The sequence below is a fragment of the Gavialis gangeticus genome, unplaced genomic scaffold (genome assembly GCF_001723915.1).
Source record: "Gavialis gangeticus isolate Ggan-Ray unplaced genomic scaffold, GavGan_comp1, whole genome shotgun sequence".
NCBI lineage: Eukaryota > Metazoa > Chordata > Crocodylia > Gavialidae > Gavialis > Gavialis gangeticus.
Window position 1 is genome coordinate 25660923 of NW_017728998.1, and position 7899 is coordinate 25668821.

The 7899-nt window shown below is 41.9% G+C and overlaps 1 long non-coding RNA gene across 1 annotated transcript; it reads right to left on the minus strand.

Annotated features, from left to right (window-relative positions):
- Positions 1–1550: 1550 nt before the first annotated feature.
- Positions 1551–7675, minus strand: LOC109289401. Its single transcript, XR_002095353.1, has 3 exons — positions 7387–7675; positions 6104–6168; positions 1551–1697 (listed from the first exon to the last, which is right to left on the minus strand). It is a non-coding gene; the product is annotated as an uncharacterized LOC109289401 (long non-coding RNA).
- Between the last annotated feature and the right edge of the window lie 224 nt (positions 7676–7899).

The window sequence follows — 7899 nt, forward strand, 5'->3', positions numbered from 1 at the left end:
GAGAAAGACAGGAGGTCTAGAAAACATGGTGTATGATGAAAGGTTGGAAAAATTGGGATTATTTAGTCTGGAAAAGGGAATACTGGGGGGATTTGTTAACAGTCTTCAAATACATAAAAGTTTGTTATAGAATGGTGATCAATTGTTCTCTATGAGCATGTCTACATGTGAAATTAATATGAAGCAATAAACTCCATCGGTTACTCTGCCAGAGTTTATTGCTCCCAGGTGCCGCATCTTCACATATGCCCAGGTCTGGCTCAATGTAGCACCTTGAGCCAGGCTGGAGCAGCCCTGGTTGGCAGGGGGGGCCTGGGGTCAGTCTGGCAGTCCAGGGCTTCTCCAACCTGACTCAAGGTGTTGTATAGGGACTGACTGGGGTATGAGGGTGCTCTAGTGTGGGGCTAGCTGGCAGGCAGCCCCCACACTGAAGCACCCTTGTGCCCCAGCCAGCCCCATTAGCATCTCCACTTGTGTTGCTGTGCACTACAGCACGCTGCCACAGGATAATACTTGTATTTACAAGTACTAACCTGCAGTGGAGTTAATAGTTTCCTGTGGCCTAATGGGGCCACACGTGTATATGTTGAGACTTTACTGTGGAGATAATTAGGCAGTTCTCCAGTAAACATCTCATGCAGATGTGCCCTATGTCTACAACAGATAGCACAAGAAGCAATGGGATTAAATTGCAACAAAGGAGATTTAAGTTAGCTTGCAGGAAGACCTTTCTGTCTATGAAGGTGGTGAAGCACTGGAAGACACAGAGGTTGTGGAATTTTCACCAGTGGAATTTATTAAGTGGAGATTAGACTAATATTTGCCTGGGATGATATAGATAGGGATGATCCTGCCTTGAAGAGGCGGTTGGGCAAGATGACTTCCTAAGCCCTCCCAGCCCTACTTTTCTATAATTTCTATGATACCACCAGAGACAGTGTTTTCAAAAGCACTTTTTACTTACACCAGGGGTTGTGGTCAACAAATGTATGGGCCTGCTCCCCTTTGCAGCTAAGAGGTTGATCAGTATTCATACATGTTTTACACATGAGAACATTATTTACAAAAAAAAAAAAAGTTAAACCACAACCCCTGCAAAATTCTTCAGTTGTATTCCTCCCACCCTACCAATAAAATGATGAACCTTTGAATTGTGAGTAAGAAGGATTTGGTCTTCTAAATGGGATTGCATCTAAATAAGGGCCTTTTCCAACATCCTGCTTGCACACAATCCAAATGGGAGGCAAAGTTCAACTTGTCCCTTTACAGGGCTTAAATAACAAAGAAAAACAGCAAAGATCACCACAGCCCTTTTTCTAGGCTCTTAGAACTGTGCCCTTATGACTACTCAGCCAACATGCTCTTCTCCCAGAAATGTATTCCCACTTCCTTTGGACACAGGTCTAACACCTTTCCTAATTTTTTCAGTGAAATTCACTTCCATCATTCCAAAAAGCAGCAAAGGTCCTAGCAGCTGAAGGGCTCTATAACAGATTGAAAGTATGCCTTGTTTTCAGAAACAGTCAGTGTTAAACACAACTTACCAGAAGGACAAAAAGAAAGTAATAAAACCGTGCATCAGTTCCTTGTTGCAGAAGGTGTTTCATTTGTGAGGCATTAGCAGTGAAGAATGCCATATCCAGAAAGCCCTGAGCAAGAGTCTTCGTTCTGGCATATGTGTTAATGTTCCTTATTATCTGTGGCAGAATGGAGAGCAGTGGTAGACCTTTCTGATATTGCCTCCACACCACAGGGTGTCGACCCTCCGATTGGAAAGATAAGGCATTAATTCTTTTCTTGCATGCATCCTTTAATATGTTTAGAAATGTCTTGATTTACTGCTTTGTATCAGCAAGGTTTTCAAAATGTTCCAAATTGAGTTTAGCTATAAATGGAGATAAATTAAGTCTATCAGGGTGGTCCCAGTCCTGCAGTGCTTGTGCACTGATAAATGATTCAGCTCATAAAGTAGCCTTTTATAGGTTTTAAGGCCAGAAGAACAATTATGATCACTGAAGTCTAACCTCCTGCATAATACAGACTATTGAACCTCATCCAGTAACTCCTGCATCAAGCCCTCAGTTGCTGCCTGAGCTCTAAAATACTACTACTACTATTACTACTACTACTAATAATGACAATAAAGCTGGCCCAATTTATGCCAGCTGACAATTTGGCCTACTACATTTTACTTTGGCTAAATTTTTGAAGCCCAGTGGTATGAACCTTGCTTTCTTTAAAACTTTCTTCTCCAGTCTTTGGTATTTCTCTTTCTTTCCCCATTGACCCTCCTGTTCTGTGCTTTTCTTGGGCAAAGTCTCCTTCTTCCCTGGAAAAGTTGCCCAGACACTGGTTCTTATCTTCCACACATCAGCTTTTTGTTCCTGGGTGTGATGGATCAGCTTCAGTGCTCTGTCACTTTAATGGCTGGAACAGAGTGCCAGCAGGTGGTTGATGGTGGCTATTTTAGAGCCCAGTCCTCAGGGTAGAGGGGGCAGTTTGTGGGTAGCAGCCATGGAAGCAACACTGGGCTGAGCCACTGCCCCAGAAACATCTTGGAGGTAAGGATGGGGCTATGAGGAAGGAGGAGGCCCCATTGTCCTGGGCATGACCTGGTACTGCACCCTGCTGGGGAAGGGTGGCCTGGTGGGACTCCTTGTGGCAAGGGAGTCCCCAAGAAATGCCAGGCCTGATACCTCCCTGGTGAAAGGCAGGTAGTGGTGCCTTAACCCCAGCCTCCACCATCCAGTGGGTTCATTAGCAGAGTGGTAGCCAGGTATGCTGAGGACGGGCACCTGAGCCTGCAGGGGTGGTCGACCCCAGGCCCTAGGAAGAGGGCAGAGTGTTTATTTTAGTGTGGAGACCAGGTGCAGAGTGCGGTTGCAGGGGGCAACTTGAAGGGCTGCACAAGAGTGAATGTGTTGGTGAGAACCCTAGCAAGGGCAGTATATCAGGGCCCAAGTGAAAGGTAGTCCCAAAGAGGGGGCATATGTGGGGTAACAGCTGAAGACAGAATCGAGCTTTGAGTGAGGGCATGTGTTGTGTGACTAAGGATACCAAAGGCAGAGTTGAGCCTTCATGGGTGGGCATGTGATGCGCAACTAAAGATACTGATGGGAGAGCCAAGCCTTCACAGGAAGCAGTGCACTGTATGCTAAGGATACTGGGGCAAGCAGAGTCGTCTTGGGAGGTCATGTGGTGTGCACCTGAGGATACCAGGGCGAGTAGGGCCTTCGTGGGAGGTCGTGTACTACACAGCTGAGGATACCGGCACGTGTAGAGTAAGAGGCTGATTAAGATGCCATCTACGAGGTGTGTAAGGGGAAGTCAGAGCATGTATGTACTGCACATCTTATAGCTGGGTGCTTGAAGGGCAGCTTCCCACCTATTAACACTAGGATTAATTAACAACAAGGTGTGGCAGAAGAATGAAGCGGGTGGTTTGCCCATGGACAAGGGGATGAGCCAGTATAAAGACCGGGCTTGAGGTGTGTCCCCTTGACAATGGGGACCTGTAGAAGCAGCTGAAAACCAAGATGAGGGTCAGCACCATGTGACCAGCCAGCTTTTCATGTGGTCAATGGACCGCAGTTTGAGAATCACCAATTTAGAATAATGAATAATCTGCCATTTGTGGGTGATTCATGAACAGATAAAGAGGCTGCACAAGTTAAATAAATTATTCACTAGCAATTACTCAGACAGACCTATATTTAGTATTATGAACTGCCTAAGTCAATATTCAGGCTATATGGGCACTTGCTACATTACCATCCTTAAGAATATATGCCTAATTCTTAGTCTTTTTGTCTATATGCACAAAGGAAATTGTGTAAATATTTGTTCTCTTCTAATTCTTGAATGCAATACATTATGAGGCTTTCAAAATCAGAAACAGCACTACAAGGAAAAAGTAATCTACACTATTTTGAGTTCATATTGGGAGCAGAACGTTTGTTGTATTAGATTCATAATTCATTTACAAATACCCTTACTAACAGTAAATCCAAATATTCCTTTGGTAATTATTCTGTAATAAAATTAATGCCAAATAATGAGCAGGCAGGCCTTTATGAGTACGAGTACAACATTTACTCCTCTTTGGGAACTGCTGGAACTGTCTGTATAAATAATATCATCTCATTATCATTAAAGCAGTACATTCATTTTGTAATGAAGTCTTGCAGAGAGAAATTCCATTTAGACACTGAAGTTTTCAGTGTCTCTTAATCATCCATCACACGTTACAAGGAGAGATCTCCCAGACTTTAGCTCTTTATTCCTTAACATAAAGTTATAATAGTTGTTAAGCATATTAGAATTCCTCATATCCACCTAAAAGAGAAAAATTACTCTCCCTTAGTCACTCAAATGATCCTAGGTTAGCAGTAGAAAGCAAAGCTTCAGATGTTTAACTTGCTCTGTGTTTGAAACTCAGGTAAATGTACTGTACCATGCTTCAGTGCCTTTTGTGAACTGTCAGATATTCATGTGCTCCAAAATCCTGGCTTTTCTTAAACTTTTGCAACTGTATTCCTACAGCTATAGAAATGCAAACTATGTTCTCCTAATTATGTGTAACCTTTCTACTGGGACATTGGCACTTCCATAGTGATTTGCTGACTGCCTGGGGCAGTGTCCATAGTGCTGTTTGTCCCTCCCTATAGGTCTGTGCTTGGAAGTTAGGCCAGCAACTATAAGTCTCTGCACCAATAATTCTTATCTCAGGCCATAAAAGACCATTCCAGCTACATACTTGTTTTAGATCTGATATCCAAAAAAAGAATATGTGGGGAAAAATGCTTAGGGTGGTTCACCACTCTTCCTTAGTATATGATGCATTAGGCAGTACAGAAGCATGAAACGAATGCTGGTGCCTTGGTGAATTAATTTGACAAATTACAACGTAGTATTATTTACTGTTTGCAATTAATTCTAAATCAACAACTTTGTGTTTTCTTCTATAGCTAATGAGATAAACATCAAGAACCAAAGTATATTAGTAAAAGTATGAGAAGTAAAGGTCTGAGCCACAAACAAACCAACAACCTACAATTCTTGAGCCATTTAATTCTATAATTTGGCACTAGAAAGCCACAAATATGAGAAAAATGGCAGTTTTGCTGGAGGTTGCTACTAAACAGACATTATGCTGTTAATGAAAATCTTTAAAAGGAAACGTAAGGCGCAGTCAAATCAGAGGCCTTACTGACAATTACACTAGACCTTTTCTTACTCACTTGGCTGAGCTGCTATGAAAGTGATCTTTTATGGAGTGGAGACACAAGTGCTGCATTCCATTACAGCTTTTAACTTCAACTCTTCCAATGATACCCAGATGTACAGTTCATACAAATCAAAATGTAATGTGATAAATTATGAAACAAGGACTCTTAAGACTCAGGTTATGTTCTGAGGAGATTTATATTGCTAGGCCCCTGCTCCCAGACAAAGACAAGTCAATGATTTTAGGGGGCATTACTAACATTGATTCTGTTTTCACCATTAGGTCTGTGTTGGAAAAGAGGTTCCTCTTCAGTTGAAATATTACTGTCTTCATCTGGCATATTTCTGTGCATATTTCTTTGAACTACTGAGCCCATCCCTTGTTTGCAAAGAAAACTTCAAGATTTAGAAGCTGATCATTTATCACATGAAGACTTCAGAAAACTCAAACCAAACCTTGGTATGAAGATAAGATACATTGTTGAGACAGAACAGTTTAGTTCACTCTAGAAACTATTGTTTGTGTGTAACTTTTCCTAGCTAAGCATGGGACCCATGTACAGACTAGTCACTGGGAGTGACTTTGCATGTCTGCTCCTGATGGATCGCTTTGACTGGATATTTCGCTTCTAGTGTTGTCTATATTTTGAGCATTTTGTGAACACTGTATTCAGAATAGTGGAGGCTGGAGTGCTGACTCACAATGGACAATGTAGTGTTTTCAGCTGGGTGGTGCTTTTTTGCCTTCCCAGCTTTACCACGAAGTTTCTCTCAGTGATTGCACCAGGGCCGATAGCCACAGAGCCCTTAATCTGCATTAGCAAGATTTTTTAAAAAGAGTAGTTAAATGGAAAATATTAGTGTAAACTACACTTACGGTTGTAGCACCCAGCTGTTATACCTCATGTCACAGGGCAAATGAATGGCCTTTGTGTGAAAAGCCTGAAACTCAAAGAACTTTAAATTTGGATCAGCATTTCATGGCCTGGATCCTCGGTAATGATATTCTCAAATCATCCCTAACCACCAGGTCAATGACCTCATTACATAACTGCAAGAAGTATAATTAATCTATGCAGATGCACAAATATCACTGAAATTCTGCTCCTGTTTATACCTGTGTAACCCCAAAGACTTCAGTGCAGTGACATGATGCAGTAGGAAACAGCACTTGATTTAATTTTTCTGCAATAACTTAGGTGATTCGTTCTCTAGCCTCTTATCCCTCAAAGAAATGAATCATTTTTGTCTTGAGAATTGCAGAAATGCTAGGAATGGGGCTGGCATTCACTTCCATTGACACGTGAGAAAGGACTGGTTAAAAAACCTTGATTGAAACTGTTTCTCTGTGGCAAACTGGGTTTTCAAAGTAGATGTTCAGGTTTTTCCCTCAAAAGCAGTCTGCTTTCCCCATTACCTTTTAACTTTTATTTGACAAAAATGAATAGGGATAATCAGAGAAGCAGCTCCACAGAGAAGGGTGGGCCATGAGGCAATCACAACTACCACTTCCAGGTGACCCTGAATTGACATGTTCAGGTTTCGGTTGGATAATTTTTAGTAATACTTTTATTTTCTTGCCAAACCCCTTAAATGTTCTGTGGGGAGGAAAGAACCAATTTGGTGGCTAGTCCTATTAAAAATGAATGCAATTGTCTGATCGTTATTTACTGCACCCTTTAAATATTGCTCTGAATAATTAAAGAGCTATTAATTCAATGGAAACCTGCAAAGCATATTCAGCATGCCATATGGGGCTCTTTAAACAGATGCTATTAAACTTGGGCAAACTGATCATAAGGGCAAAATCCTCCTCCATCTCAGACATGGATGCCTGCAAATGCCTCTGTGGATTCTCTGTGTACGGTGGCATAGTGGTCATTGCTTTCTTCATGACAGTGCAAAGACAGCGTGTCAGACATCAGTATGAAAAGGGCTGGTTGGGAAAAAAAGCTGGGTACTAGAGGGCTCTCGCAACCTGGTGATATTGTTAGCCCCATAATTCTGAGCTCTGTGTGTGTTTACCCACGTTTCACGCTCATCGTTTTTATCTCTCTCTCATAAATTTGCTGTTCCTTGGGAGATAAGCACTGGGAGTGGGGTGGAATAGAGGGAGAGGAAAGGAAGGCATTTCCTGTAAAAAAAAAAGCCAACACTTACCTTTCAAGGAGAAAGAGCAAAGTACTTTGCTCTTTCTGAGAAGGCAGGGGAACCGCAGAAACTGTTTTCTGGGTTGCTGGCTGGGGTCAAGGTGAGTTTTCAAGACGGACAAAATATGGTTGTAATAACTGAAATTGGACAAGAAGGCCATTGTATGCAAACTACAAAACATACCCAGAGGGAACTTCCCTGCTCAAAATGTTGCCTGTGAGAAATACGGAGTCTCTCTGAGCACTGAGGGAAAACAAACAGGAGCTCACTAAAAGGCAAGGTAAAACACAACATTTTGTTATTGCAACTAAAACAAATAAACTCAAAATCCAATAGGAAATAGTTGGCGCTACTCTGTAAAGCCTGAAGGAAATGGACAATGACTGCACAGACTCAATCCAATTAGGAAAAAAGATTTAATTTAATTACGTTCCACAGATCTCAGCTTGCTAGAACCAGTCAAATGCAGAGATAAAAAAGATAAAGGGGTGCTGTAGGCAGGAACTTTTTCAGCAAAAGGCA